This window comes from Gordionus sp. m RMFG-2023, chromosome 4, assembly GCF_954871325.1.
Source record: "Gordionus sp. m RMFG-2023 chromosome 4, tfGorSpeb1-WG-v2, whole genome shotgun sequence".
Classification (NCBI taxonomy): domain Eukaryota; kingdom Metazoa; phylum Nematomorpha; class Gordioida; order Chordodea; family Parachordodidae; genus Gordionus; species Gordionus sp. m RMFG-2023.
This window is the reverse complement of record NC_088778.1, coordinates 6,921,142-6,937,747: the sequence shown is the minus strand read 5'-3', so window position 1 is coordinate 6,937,747 and position 16,606 is coordinate 6,921,142. Positions and strand designations below refer to the sequence as shown.

Genomic DNA, 16,606 nt, shown 5'->3' with positions numbered 1-16,606 from the left:
TAAAATAGATATTTGAAAAAATTATGGTTATAAATGATTTCAAATTGAGAAATATTAAGTCATTATTTCAGAAAAACATACCACATTATAAAGTCTTTATAAGACTGAATAAATTTTATGATATTTTAGTTTTTTTGTTTAAATTCATTATACACACATTATATATAAGTGAAGACCTTTGCAGAATTAGCTAAAGGGACGCCTATAGAGACAGTTGTTTACTCAGAGAATAATGGAATCAACCTTCTAAGGGATCGACGAAATCCCCGTCTAGGAAAATGATATTTACAATTTAAATCTTTAACAATTATTTTTATCATATATATATATATAAATAACATAAATAACTTTTTATCTGTTGAGTTGTTACTTTTTAACATTATTTGAAAATCTAATTATTAAAATTATATACCTTTAATCCTAACATTTTTATCACTTATAAAATAAGGATATATCGATAACAGTTTTCATATTTTCCGATTCAAATTCATAAAGTAAAACGAAAGATTATGATTTTTCATTATATTATATTTTTGTAAATAGAATTTATTTTACAATAAAATATTATAACCAGACAAGTAATTGAATATACACAAAACTGTTGTAGCCTTACGTAATTTTTAATATATATATCATTAGAATGTAACTATCAATCATAAATAATAATAGAAATAATATGTATTATTATGATATTAATATTACAATTTCTCTCTAATGAAGATTTTTTTTTTATCTTTATTAAATTATTGGATTTTTCTTATAATATACTTGAAATTATTTTTGACTTACTCAAAATTATATTAATAAAAGAGATATTCATTCTTGTAGTTTAATTTAGATATTAAGATAGTCAGTTGGTACCGAACTGATCAGGATTCTTCCCAGGTAAGTGTGATTTACCGAAACCTAAAGGTAATATAAAAATAAACCACAACACAGTGCAACTAAAATTTTTGGAAAGGTAATTTTAAAAGAAAACTATGCGATGGTTTTAATAGGCATAATGTGTATAACAAAGTTTTACTTAAGATTTTTATTATAAGAAATTTAATGAATTCAATATAACTAAAAATTTAATTATATTTAACATTTGATAAAGAAATGTAGAAAAAAATTTGAAACTGTTTCTGTTGTTTAAAAGAACAATATTAGTTTTGATTATGATGTTTAATAAACTGAAGGAACAGGCGAAAAATAGTAATACATGTGTATTGGAAAAAATATCAAAAGAATTGGACAAAGAACCCGTTGCATCGGATAATTATTTGTATAAAATAATGGATTTGAAAAGTAATTTTAGGTAATTTTAAATGAAATCAAAAATGGTGAACCAAATGTGGTTAAAGAAAAATATTGAGATCACCATAATTTAAAAAAAAATCGGTTGTTATCCTAAAAGTATTAAAGGAGCTAAAAGATTTGACTAAAGTTATATATCAGGATGTATAAATTGATTAATATGAATAATAACTCATTTAAATGTCAAATATGTGGCAAAACAAAAAAAATAGTTTTTCAAAGGATAAAAGATTTGGTAAAAATTTTGATGTGGTTATAAAAGGCATAAATCTGAAACTTGCATAGTAAAGGAACAAAATTTTTATGCTGATTTTTCTTAAAGAAAGTCAGTAGGGAAATTCCAATATAAGAAAAATTTCAGGTATTATCATGAATAATTTGATTTGCAGGTTTATGTTTTAAATATAAAATCCGAACATGTGACTATGAATTGTGCAAAATTTCGAATAACGTAAACTGATTATATGATTGCGGTTATAATCATATAAAGGTCGAGAGACCAGTGAATTGTGAATTATAACAATAAAAATATACGAAACCAATGTCAAATTTATGATATTTGTAAAAAGAAATTTAACTCTCATAAAAGGAGGGATTGGTAGAAATTTTTATCATCATGGTGATAAAATAAATGTTAAATATCATTACAGTCCGAATAAAACGTTTTATAATTATTTTAAATGGGAAAAATATCCTATGGGTATTGTTAAAAAACATATTAATGATTTTAAAAAGCCTCTAAATTCCGAGATGAATTCATGTATGAATTTGGATTCTAATGATATTAAAATTTCGAATAAAAAATGTAAAGCCGATTAAAATAAATAAAATGTTAATGACGGAATGATTGAATAAACAGTGTACTTGTCCTCGGGTTAAATTAAGGAATGACCATATGTACATTGATATGTTGTTTGATATCGGTGCTAGCAATTCTATAATGTTTAAAGAAAATTTTTATAAATATTGTCCACATGGTATTATTGAAGAAGAAAATATGTGTGTTAAACAATTTGATGCCATACAACCCCATAAGTTAAAATTTATGGGTGGTGGAAAAAAATGTAGAAACAATTATGGGGTGGGATTGGATTACTAAAATTCTAATAAAAATTATTTGGATTTTTTTATCATAGATATCAAATTAGCCGCTGATAATACCGAAAGAAAAATAATTGCGGATATCATCCGAATTCGAGAAAGAGAAATGGCCAATTTATTGAACGAAGGAAACTCCTTCCGTTGATAATCATATTCTAGTATATCCGAAAAAAATAGTGATAGAGCCATTTAGATCTAGAATAAATATGGAAATTAATAAAGATCAAATTATAAATTTTTGAATGAATGAGTTTAATAAAGTTAATAATGCTACTATACATATTTTTAGTTAAAAAATATGGTATAATTTTTGAAGAAACGTTAACACATCTTAATGATTATCAAGCAGATATTAAACTTAGAGAATTTTCACCCATTTTTTTAGCATGTTGAAGAGTTCCTTTTGAAGGGAAAAAGGAAATAGTAGACGAACTAGACAAATGGGTAAATTATGGAATTATTATTCTGATTGAATATAGTGAATGGGCCACACTGTTGGTTCCAGTTAAAAAATCTAATTTTCTTGTTACTTTAAATCCAGGGGGTGTGGAAGTAAAATATCTATTACCTAGAATTCAAATTTTTTTTGTCAATTTAAAGAGTATAAAATATTTTTCAAAAGTTGATTTCCCTTCTGCGAATATTTACAGTTACCTTTAAAAGAAGAGATTTATATATTTTTTACGATAGACTCCTAAAGGATTATTTGCCTTTTGTAGGTTACCCTTTGGATTAATTTGCCAGCATTTTTCAGCGTTAAATGGTATCAGTTGTCCAAGGTCTAGAAGGAGTTTTCTATTATATGGATGATGTGTTGATAACTGGTATAATACTGGAGCATCATAATCAACGTTTAGAAGTTTTCAAAAGTATTCGTGACAAAGGTCTGAGGGCCAGAAAAGAAGTAAGTGTTCCTGGGGTAACAAATATCTATTGAACATCAAATTAATGGGATGAATATGAAACATCTGTATAAAAATTTGAAGATTATATCTAATATGAAGTTGCCAATAAATAAAGCGGACAATCGTTTTTGGGCATGGTAATTTATTATCATATATTTTTAGATGATTTTGCAAGGATTGCAGTACCTTTATATATATTATTCCAAAAAGGAGTTCATTTTAAATGGGCCAGTGAAAAACAAATTTCATTTAGAATGTTAAAACAGAAAATTGGGGAAGAGCCAGTTTAGGTATGTTTTAACAACGATTTAAAGATAATATTAGCTATTGATTCATCTAACAAAGGTGTTGGAAGTGCATTATTACAATTAATGGTTGGAAAGACCAATTATTTTTTTTCTTCGAGAGTTTTCCGATAAGTGGAGACAAGATATTCAGTTATCAAACAAGAAGCATTAGCGGTAATTTTTAGTTTAATCAAATTCCAGGAATATTGAATAAGGAAAAAATTTGTAATTTATACCGATCATAAACCATTAATTCATTTATTCAAAAGGATAATCGAGAATTGATGTTGTTTCCACGATTACAACGTTGGTTGTAGTGTTGTCAAACGGCTTGTTTTAAGGCGATTTTTAAATGGCTAAATTATCTAGAATAATATTACGCAAGCCTGAAGATTACGTTTATCGGAAGGAATAAAGGTTTGGACATCTATTAGCGAAATCTCGAGGCTTAGGCAATAAATTCCTGGCTAAAATATTGAGTTAGCCGTTTTTAAAAATCGGCTCAAAACTTAACAACACTATTTTATAAGTGGGAAGTTTTAATGTGGAATTGAGATATCGGCGAAGTAAAGAAATTGCTTGCCAGATATTTTATCCAGGTTGAGATCGGGAAGAAGAAAGTCATTGATAGTGAGAATGCATTGGTTCTTTCTCTTTCTCATATGTTAAAAGGTGGTCCTACTAACTGGGAGGATTTAAAATTCAATATTATAATAGAAAAGGAATTGAGTCAAATAATATATTTTAACGGGAATAAACCCATGGAAAAATAATTGTAAAATTTATTGAACAATTGAAAATGAATTGTCCGTTGTGGATGATTGTATAAAGCGGGGAAATAAGGCCGTAATTCCTTTTAAATTAAGCAGTAAAATTGTAAATTTATTACATGCTGAGCATCAGAGGCGGGATAAAATAAAATCTTGTTGTGTATGGTGGCCTGGTATGGGTAATGATATTGAAAAAATTACAAAGAAATGTCTTACATGTAATTCGTGGGCCGCTATGCCCCATATATAGAGGTAGTCAGTAATTGGCTTAAATAAAAAAGACCGTGGGAGCGTATCCACGTTGATTTCTTTGATTTAAATAAATGATCATACTTTTTAGTAGTAAATTGGTATTCAAAGTGGATAGAATATAAAAAGCAGGTATACAACAAAAATTGTTATTAAAATTAAGGGAATTATGGGTCAGGTTGGGTTTAACTGACACTGTTTTGCCCGATAGAGGTCTAGCCATTATAAGTGATGATTTGAACAGTTTTGTGCAGAGTCACAGACCAAACACATTTTAGCACCTACGTATAAACCTAACTCTAATGGACAAGTTGAGAAGATTGTGGCGATTGTTAAAAATTGGTTCCAAAAGGCTAGAAAAGGAAAAGATGAGGTTTGTATGTCGCAATTGTATTATCACAATTCTCGTAATAGAGAAGGTATCACTTGTTCAAAGTTGTTTCTTGGTCAGAGAACCAAATTGATTTATTAAAATTAAGGAAAAATATTGATATAGTTTTAGTAAATCAAAAAGTCAAATTTATTGTGGGTCAAACAGTTTGGGCACGATTATTTGATAACAAAGAGAATAAGTGGGCTAAAAGCATAGTACTAACTCGTATGGAATCGAGTTAGAAAAAATATTACTAATAAATGGGGTTACCGTAATTAGGGATAATGATCATTAATTTATTACATAATAATATAATAATGTGGTTATATAAATTTAAAAAAAAATTAATTATAATTATATTATGTTCAAGTAAGAACATTTATACATGATATCGGTATTATGGTAATTTAAATTGAGAGTAATTAATAAAATTGATAATCCTGATAGTTAATATTTTTAGTTATTGTAAAAAATGAAAAATGGTAATAAAACTTGGCTTAAAATGGTGAAGGCAGGTTCACTGAATGCCGTCAGAAGGAGAAAGATTTTTTTTCCTTCCCCGTTTTTCTTACAATCCCATTTGTAAATGTTTAATTACCTAATGTACTGAATGAAAAATATAAGAAAAGTTTGGTGCAAATGTTCAATCGCATTTGAAGAAGGAATAAATAAATATATTATAAGTGTGTTTTTTATATAAAAAATTTATATTTTGTGAATTATATTTAAAAAAAAAATTTTTTAATTATAAGAAAATCAATAATTATGAACACAAATTCCAATTCGAAAATCATTACATTCAGTTGACACTGATATCCAAGAATATGGAACTACATATTTTTGCAGATCGTCAGAAGAAAAACCATTATTTTAAAATATATCAATAGAATATCATATTTAATGATCAGTAGTAGGGATTAAATCCAAATATTAAATAAAAATTAAATCTTTTTTTTTTGCATTTTGAATTAAATGATTTTGTTATTTCAAAATTGATTAAAGAATAATTCTTTTAAAGGTTACTAAGTAAATGAAGATTCTTGTTAATGTTTCTAATAGTATAGATTATAATTTTTTAAAGACATCATCAATTAATGCGCCATGCATAGGTTAACATATTATTTTGATAATTTGTATTATTAACGAAATTATTTAATAAATTTTAGTCAAAACAAATTTACCTGTCCTAGCCATAGTATTCAATAAATAGACTACTTTTTCGTTAGCCAACTCTATCATTACTCAAACTTAAAATTATCTTGAAAATACCTATAAATTAAAACTGTTTTAAGGATAAAATTAGATTGTTTACCATTAAGTATTTTTTTTTTTAGAATAAATTATAAATAAGGAGCAGAAGCCAAAAAAATTATAATATATAAAAATGCGATTCTTAATATACCTAATTTTTTGGTGTTTTTTTCTTTTATCCTACATTCGAAGTAACTAAAAATTTAATTTTATGAATGTTAAAATTTTAGAATATATATGACTTGCATATTTGTAAATATCTGACGTTTTTCTGGAAACGATTACTGGAATATTCGCATGAATTTTCGGAAACAATAAAAATCGTCTACAAGGGCGATTTTTAATTAATTTTTTTTTTACTTTACTGGCAATTTATTGTAACATGAGTTAACTATACACTATAAATTTAGGAATTTTGCCAAATATGTGTGTGGATCTTTTTTAATTTATATAAAACAAATGGGGCATATAAATTTAGTGTTAATCTTAATTGGCTGGAATTTGCAAGATCTGTATTATACACATACTAAAGTACATTTCCGGTAATTCGATAAAAAAAAATGTAAATGATTTAAAATTGAGAAATATTAGATCGTTATTCCAGAAAAATATTAATGTTATATAAGACTCAATTAAGACAAAATATTTTTTAGTTTTGAGATAATTTTAACTCATTATATATATATTCTATATAAGTGAAGACCGATGTTGAATTATATGTGGAGAAACTTTTAGAGCTAATGCTTAACTCACAAGATCATACAAATAACCCTCTAAGAAAACCCCGTCTTGGAAAATGATGTTAACAATATAATTTTTTTTTGAAATTTTTATAGCATTTTTATTCTTTATCATGTATATTCAAATTAAAATTATATTTCTTTTTAAAATACCAAATATATTTAAAATTTATAAATTTATACACTTTTGATTTTAATCATCAATTTTTTTTATATATTCTCGTTTATATCAAAATTTAAAACTTTTACAATTATACACTAAGCTAAAATTAGTTAAACTAAATTATATACTTGTTATATATATATTTTTTTAAGTTTTTTATTTCAATGGTATTTTTTTTAGTTTTAAAGTTTTAATGTCTTGATGACAATAATAGAATGTGTTAAATACATTATCCCTTTATTACACAGCCGTTTGAAATTTGTCCCACCTAAAAAAGTACCTTTAATACACGGTGGGACATAACCTAGTTTGATTTTTTTTATTTAATTTAATACACAGATGGTAAATTTTCCCCATTTAAAAAATAATATTATAATTATCCGGTCATTTTATGTCCCGCTGTGCAATAAGGCTTATTTTACATATATATTTTAAAGATATTATGTCTTTATAAAATTTAAAAAAAAAATTTTTCTTGTTTGATATATATGTTCAACTGATTCGGATTCTTCTTTTGAAATATACTCAAAGGAAGTCGAGGACAACCTAATTAAATTAAATTGGAGGGCAGTTACAAAACCTATACCCCTACCTAGTTTTATATCAGATTACGGCTCTGGTGATTATATAAGAGGTCTCTATTTCGATTAAAAATTATCGAAAATTTTTATCTCTCAAAAGATTTTTGATTTAGGTGAATCATCAACCTTGCAAAGCAATCCAAAATATCGACTCCGTCAAAATTTCATAAAAAATATGTCGCTGATGATACAAGGAAAAGGAGATCGGATCATATTTCTATAAAAATTTTTTTTAGTGATTCGGAATCACTTGGGAAAATATATTAGGAGATCAATGTTCTATTTGTACAGTTTCGCTATGTATTAACGCTAAAGGGTCATTCCATGTCAAATCGAACAAAAAAAGGCCCATTTTCGACCGACCCCTTTTAAAATTGCTAAAAATTTCTGGAATTATTTAGAAGAGGAAATAAAAGAGAAAGCCGTTTATTTTAGCTCGCTAGCACACCTGGTTCTTGAGATATAGGGGCTTATAGGTACAAAAAAGAGCCAATTTGGAATCTGTAAAATTTTTAAAATGCTTATATCTCAAGAACTATTTATAGTAAAAATAATATAATATATCATATTGTAGGTAAAAAAAATTCTCTAAAGGACTATCAAAATAAAATAAAAATTGGAGCCAATTTGAGTCTTTAACTTCCGGTTTACCTATAATGCTTTACCTGTATTTTTAAGCAAAAAAGGGAGTTTGTTTTCGAAATTTTTTTATTGCTTTATAAAATTGTTTTTTTCTTTTCATAACAAAAAATAATTTAAAAATATGTCCCTCCCCCGGTTATAAATTATTTTGTAATTATAATATTTTATATTATTAAAAATTTCAATAAATATCAAAAATAAAATTTTAAACAATCTCAGTGATTATTTTATTTAAGTTTTTATAGGTGATAGAGGGTTTTTTTTAATGTTGAAATATAGCAATAAAGGGTTATTCTACAACCACACCAATTCAGCAAATTTTAACCTAAACTAATCTGTTTATAGGGTCATAAGTTTTAAATCTAATTACAAAGTCCAATGGGCCTTTATGAGTCACTACGTGAGATGTAGAATTTCTAATTTTGAACTGTGATTTGACATGACAATCTTTTCCAAAAAATCAGCGTGCTTGATTGGATATGAATAAAAATATTGCAATAAATATTTATTTTTAAAAATTGTCTTTTTTTTAGGAATATATAAATTTTCTAATAAAAATTATTATCTAACTCAATTTCTTAAATTTTTAATCATATTTATATATTAAATACAAGGTTTTCTCTATTGATATTGTACAAATTAAACGAGCAGCATTATTAAAATTTAAAGAGCCTATTATTTATTAGGTTGTTTATATGAAACTAAATAGTCTGCTAACATAGGGCTGGTTAGAATTAAGCCGACCCTGAACTCACCTTTAGATTTTTTTTTATTCATAATACGAAAAAAATGAACAATGAATAATTCTTTTTAGGTACACTCAGTAAATTTAATGTTCTCATTTTTATGTCTTAAATTTATGAATAAATATATATCATGTAGGATAATGATATATAGCTTTAGTTGCCTTATGGCAATTTGATAAATAACACCCAAACTTTGCTAATAGGCAAATATGATCCATTTTTAAATATATTATAACAGAATCACGTGATCGCCTCCGATTTATACCTAGTTGGCTTTATGAAAAAATTCTGATACCTGCCTAATTCAAGCCCAAAAATATTAGTTTAGTTACACATACACTCATTGACGCTAATAGAAACAAATTTTCTTGTATATAAGGATACTATCTAATATTTAATAAAACAGATAAAAACGTTCAACATTATACATCCCATATGAAACGCCAATAAATAGTAATGATTAAAAATTTTTAAGCCATCACTAATTCATACACCTGGCAGTCTATGTATTTCATTCCGTTTATATTATGTATGAAATAATATAATTTATGCATAAATAATTTACATATCTTAAAGCCATGCTTAAATATTATATTAATAAATCTATTTTTTCATAAATCCCAAATAATCATTACTTAAGCGAATTTTATTCTAAGATCATCTTAAAAATATCTATAGACTAAAATTGTCTCAAGGATAAAAAATGAATTGTTTACAATAAAGGATATTTTTTTTGTATAGAATAAATTATAAATTAAAAGTTGAAGCTAAAGCAATTTATAGGATTTAAAATGGAATTAGTAAAATTTTAATATTTATGCGCTTTATTCTATTACTCTATTCAATTTAATTAGCGCTGAAAAATTAATTTAGGAATAATAATTTTAATATATATGGTTTTGATTTTCAAAGCATTTGTATATGTCATAAGTTTTTTTGGATTAATGATATCCTGAATACTCAAGTGAACTTTAGGAATCTATTAAATTTGAATTATCTCTAATGGTCAATTCTAATTTTTTAAAAATTTATTTGCCGATTAGAATGCATACCATATGAATTTCAGAATTTCTCGCGATATATTTTTGTATATTTTTTAAAATTTATACGAAAAAATAGGATATATAAATTAAGATTAGTTTAAGTTCACAGCAAAATTAACTGGAATTTACAAGGCTGATTCCAGTAAAATTCGATGTTTAAAATATCATAGTAAATTATTTAAAATTGAGAAAATTAAATCGTTATTCCAGAAAAACGAGATATTACAATGTAAGAAAAGGAAATTTTTAGTTCTGATATTATTATAACTCATTATATAATATAAGTTAAGAGTGCTGTTGAATATGTCTAGAAGAGGCCTCTCGGTATAATTCTAAACTCAGAGGGAGATCATGGAATCAACCCTTTGGGTAATCCCCTCCCCTACCCCACGTCTAGGAAAAATTATAAATATTTTAAAATCTTTAAAATAATTATTCTTTCAAATAACAAATATTTTTTTTTTGATCATATCAAATAAATTTAAAATAAACATTAAAATTCTTTTTTTTAAAAAGTACTCGCTTTAATATCAAAATAAAACGTTAACATTCGATCAATAGCAATGTATGTTTCACATTTATATTAGCTAAATTATAATGAAATTATGTTCCTGTTATTATGGTTAATAGTTTAAATTCATAATTTTAAAGTTCTGGTTTGGCTTCTTAATAATATTTTTTTAGAGGTGGGCGTGGCCTTGAAAATTCTCGCCACAAGATGATGGGTCATGACGAGTCATGCGTGAAAAATAAAAGAATTTATAATTTCGAGCGGTGGTCTGAGCGTGATGGACTTTTAGAAAAAAAACCATAAAATTTGTTTTTTTCTAGGGATATATTAATTTTATTTAATTGTAATATAAATTTAATTTAATAATTTTAGATAAAGTGATGTGATCTTTGAAAACTACAATCTTATCATGCACATTTTATAGCAGCTATTTTCTCTTTCCTATAACCATAAACAAATTTTTATTTTACAAAATTTAATAATTTTCACAAATTTAGGCAAAAATTTTGATAAATTTATTATAATTTTTTTAATTTAAAACAATTTTTTTTTTGACATGTCTTTATTTTTTTTTATAGAAAAGGCTTATTTTTTTATTTTCATTAAATTTTTCGGTCAATCTTATATCCTAACTTTTTTACTGAAAATTATTAGCCGGTAAAAATTTTGTAAGCCCCAACCAATCTTATCGTGAACTATAATTCTCTATAGCCAATCGTTTTCTATAGAAAAGATTAACACCTAACTAAAAAAAAGAGCTATCTATTTAAGAAATTTTTTTTTTGTTGAATTCGATTAATATTTTTATATATAACAATTCTTAATATTCAATCGTATTACTATGCAAGTCTAAGATGTAATATAATATATAATTTTAATCCATAATAGTAATATATTATGATTAGTATGAGTAGAGAGTTATAATGTTTCTTCTGATAAAAGCCGTAAACAAGTAATTTTGAGTTATTAATTATTATTCCATATAAAAATGAAATTATTTTAAATATAATAACTTATAATTAATTCAGTGTTGCTAGACAGTTGAATCAATGCCAAATAGCTGACTCATAAAATCAGAAAAATATAATGATTAGAGAAATCTTGAGGCTTATGAAATATTTTTCTGGCTGAAATAGTGAGTTGGCCGTTTTATATTAGTTTGGATATATATGTTTGCTTCCAATATATATAGAGTATAGTAAAAATAAACAATAATTGTACATTTGAGCAAAGATGATTGGTTAAATAAAGGTGCTAAATTATCTAGATATTTTTATTCGATTTCATTGGTGAATTAAACTACAATAATAAGGAGTTTTACAAAAATATTAGCTAGGCAGCTTCTCGCATTTTTAATTTTGATTTTTTTAATTTTCAAATTCGAAAATAAAAATTAATGATTATTTTTAAAGATAATGTTTGAGTTGTGAATGAAGTTAGTTGTCGACTAACGACTACCGATTCTGAGTCGAATAAACTAGACTATTTAACACCTATAGTGTATTATAAAGTTTAATTTGTTTATTGTAAATAATTATATTATTAATAAAATATTGCTTATGATGTATGTCTGTAACAATATTCTTCTTACACATCTATCAAAACAAAATTATTATTTATATTTCATTTAATTAATTAATAGATGATTTAAATCTTTTAATATAATTATGTTAAATATAATTTTAAAATATATTTATATAATATTTAATCCGCAAGTTAATTCATTCTGTTTAAATACTATATTAAATAAAATAAGCAAGGGAAACATTGCTTCCCATGAAATTTTTCTTACAAAATTAAATAAACTTAATATAATCTTTATACTATGCTAAATAAGCTAAACTGACTTTGTTAAAAAAATTAATATAATTTATAACGTTAAAAATTAATATTATATTAAGTAATACTATTGAATCCATGCATTGACTTCTTTTGAAGTCAATACACGGATTCAAAAAGGATGGCTTAAATGGGGAAGTATATCCGGTGTAATGTTCGACAAGAAGATGCCAATATTAAAGCTTACAAATCCATCATAAGACCGGTGTTACTCTATGGAAGTGAAACATGGGCATTAAACGCTACGGAAGAAAAGTTATTACAAACCACGGAGATGGGAATGATACGGTGGAGCTTGGGGTATACTAAACTCGACCATATGACGAATGACTATCTCAGAGCATAAATGGGTATTCAATATATGGCGGAATTGATAAACGAAAATCGGTTAAGGTGGTATGGTCATATATTAAGAAGGGAGACGAATGATGTAAATCGAAAAGTATTGGACATGGAGGTGCCGGGGAAAGGAGGAAGAGGACCTCGTGTTACGTGGAAAGGTCAAGTAGACAAAGTTATGATGACTAAGAAGATAAATCCGGACATGGCCCTTACTCCATCAAGATGGAAGAAACTTATCAAAACAAACCTCACGATTGTGGGACCATATGTATGATAAAGTAGATTTGTGATTATGCTATACATAACCATTCATCTTCTAGGAGAAAAGCATATTAAAGAAAGAGAGAGACGTTAAAAAATTTACTATTATTCTTACTACGTTAAAAAATTTACTATTATTTTTACTAAGTTAAAAAATTTACTATTATTTTTACTACGTTAAAAAATATACATGAGGGAAAATATTGCTTATTTTTTAATAAATAAAGAGAAAATCATGCTATGGTATTGTGTAATTTTACCATTAAAAAATAAGCATTAGGGAAAAATGCTATTTTTTTTTAATAAATAAAAGAAAAAGAAATTTTTTATTTTTTTTCTTACTTTTTTTAAAAAAAAACTTTTCCGTTTTTAAAATCCTTAATTAATGTTTAATAATTATAATTGTATTATTGAAATTTATTAACATTATCATTTAGCTCAAGAAATTTTGTTCGAAATACTTGATTATTGGAGACGGAAGACCAAAACCAATTTTACAAAACTTAAAAAAATCAAATCTTGCATCCGTAATTTTTCTATCGATAAATATGAAAAATATGAATGGCTCACTCGATGTGAATTTTCTTATCCATATTGTTGGTCATGCCTATTATTCCCATAGAAAAAACATGTTTTAAATGATAAAGGAATTTTGGATATGAATAATTTTTCAAAGGCAGTTAAACGGCATTAAGAATCAACCGCTCATTTGAAGTCTATGATTCAATTAAAAACATTTGGCCAAAATCGTATTGAAAATATGATAGATTCGATAGCAAAATATCAATTGAATAGCATAGAAAGTCAAATCAAATAGATAAATATTGAAAATATTGATCAACTCTATATGTTTTTTTGGAATTCAGGAGCTCGCATTCCGTAGTGATCATGAATCTTTCAGTAAATAGAGGAAATTATATAGAATTAATTTATTTGCTGGTGGAAGAAAATTTACTATTGAAACATCATTTAGAAAATAGTTATTTTTATTGGACTATCAAGCGATATTCAAAATGATTTAAATTCCATTTCATATGTCTTACACCAAAAAATATTAAATGAATTAGAAGAAACGGAATTTATATCAATAATATTAGATGAAACAACAGATATCAATAATAAATCTCAACTCGTGTAGTTCTTCGATATTTTTTAAATAACGGGACATTGTATGAAAGATTTATTGAATTCTTTGATGTTTCTATGCATCGAGATGTTAATTCTTTATCAAAATTTGTCATTAATTCTTGAATGATAAAAAAATTAATAGATCAAAGTTACGATGGCACAGCTGTTATGTCAGCCGATTCACATGGACGCGATTCACATGAATTACAAGCGAAAATCAGAGATGTCAATCCTTCCGCACTTTATATTCATTGCTTTGCCCATAAGTTAATCTTATATTATCAAAATCTTGCAGCAAAATTAAAGAATGTAAGGTTTTTTTGCAACTTTATCTGGTTTAGACATTTTTTTAGTACATCATCTAAGCCAACAGCGGAATTTAATAAATATGTCAAAAAGTTACCACAGATAGGAATACAATGGTCGGCTGATTCAAACAGTTTTCAATTATTTGAAGGATCCACTTTTTTTTGAAAGTATCATAGAGGAGAATCTGATATTGTTTGGGATAATAATGTTCTAATAACATCTCGTGGCTATTTATATATATTAAATGATGAAAATTTTCTAATTTTATTATATTTTTTTCAAGAAATTTTTCCAGAATCTGATTTATTATTTTATATGCTTCAAACTAAAATTAACGATATATCTTACTGTCTTAAAAGTATTAATGATTTCAGAAATTCGGTTAAATCAAACATAGAAAACTTTGATGTGTTTAGGAGAAATTTAAATGTAAAAGAAAATATTGAAGACAATTTAGATAAAAAAACATAATAGATCCGGATTGCCCAATACAAAAGAATTTTATAAAAATTTGATAATTAAAATAACAGATAATATAATCAATGAAATTGATTTTCGGTTCGATACATTAAAAAATATGAAATTCATCGAATTGTTGGATAATTTATTGTCAAGGCATAAGGCAGGTTTTAACGGGGTAAGTATTATTAACCTTTTTAAGTAGGGACTATTTGAATTGAAAAAATCCAGCTAAATTTATAAGAACATTTGAAGCCAATAGTTTGTCTAGAGCCCCGAATGACAATATGATGAGATTGACGGATTATTTGTATATTGTAGACAGTTTTAGGTGACAACAAGTTCTTTTGAGTGATATATAGTGATGCAAAATGGCTCCATTTGAGACGATTTTTAAAAACGGCTAACTCAGTATATCCAGAAAAATATTATGCAAGCCTTTGCTATTAGCTAATTCTCGAGGCTTTGGCAATTTTTCCAACTAAAATATTGAATTAGCCGTTTTTAAAAATAGACTCAAATGGAACGATTTCGCATTACTAGATATATATAATATAAATTAACCTAGTAAATTTAACATATTTGACAATTTATTTCGTATTTATTTACTTAGAATTAACATTTTTATATAAAAAAACGCGAAAGAATAATAGGTATCCTGCTTGTTTTTTTTAAAAATATTCTTAAATTTTATATTAATTAAAAACTAAAAGATTTTTAATATTTAATTTCTACTGTAAATATATATAAAGAATAAAACTAAGTTTTAAACATTTAAGAAAATTCGCTTCTCCTATTTTTTTTATAGCTCTTCAATTTTTTTATGGACAATATTATCTCAGTCTCCCCTACTATTATTTTTCATTATGATTAAAAAATAATTCGTTTGAGGGTACTCATAAATTTAGATTCTTAGATATTTTTTAATGTTTCAATAGTATCGATCAGAATTCTTTTTTTAAAGCCTCACACCACCATTTAATTCGCTGTGGCATAGATTAACTTGAGGTTAACTTATTATTTTTCTTTTTGTATTATTAGAGAAATTAATTAATATATATATTTTACGCAAAACAAATTTACATGTCCTAAAGCTATGAACAATATATTATTAATAGAATACCTTTAAATATTCATTACTCAAACCAATTTTTTTTAAACATTATCTTGAAAATACCTATAGATTATATTATACCAAGGACAAAAATTAGACATTGTTTACCACTAACTATTTTTTCTATATATAGAATAAATTATAAATGCTATATAAGGAACAGAAGCTAAACATATTATAAGATATAAAAATGAAATACGTAAAATACCTATTTTTTTTGTCTTTTTTTCTATTATCCTACATCATCCAAAGTAAATAGCGTTGAAAATTTAATTTTATGAATATTATAATTTTAATAGCATGATTTTTGTAAGTTGTAAGTTTTTCTGGAAACGATATTCGGAATACACTAATGAATTCTCGGAATGAATTATATTTAAAATTCGAAAATGTGGATTTTTAATTTTATTGGAAATGTATTTTAGCATGAGTATAATAATACCCTATAAATTTCGGAATTTTTAGCCATATGATTTAAAATTGTGTAGGTCGT

General features: G+C 25.3%; 1 protein-coding gene and 1 long non-coding RNA gene across 5 annotated transcripts in view; one reads left to right on the top strand and one right to left on the bottom strand.

Moving 5' to 3' along the window:
- The window catches only part of LOC135927988 (uncharacterized), a 29,708-nt gene extending 23,671 nt beyond the window's left edge, over nt 1-6,037 (bottom strand). The window contains exons 1-3 of one of the 4 annotated variants that reach the window (XR_010572217.1): nt 5,782-6,037; nt 5,477-5,590; nt 2,164-2,234 (exon numbers count right to left, since the gene is read on the bottom strand). This is a non-coding gene — a long non-coding RNA (uncharacterized LOC135927988). Of the gene's footprint in view, nt 1-2,163; nt 2,235-5,476; nt 5,659-5,781 lie in introns of those variants that run through there. The other 3 variants (XR_010572218.1, XR_010572219.1, XR_010572220.1) reach the window with 3 other exon arrangements.
- A 339-nt stretch (nt 6,038-6,376) lies between these two features.
- LOC135928574 (uncharacterized) overlaps nt 6,377-16,606 on the top strand; it is a 46,925-nt gene continuing 36,695 nt past the window's right edge. Inside the window, exon 1 of the mRNA XM_065465030.1 lies at nt 6,377-6,426. The gene's annotated coding sequence lies outside the window, so the exon portion shown is untranslated. The remainder of the gene's footprint in view (nt 6,427-16,606) is intronic.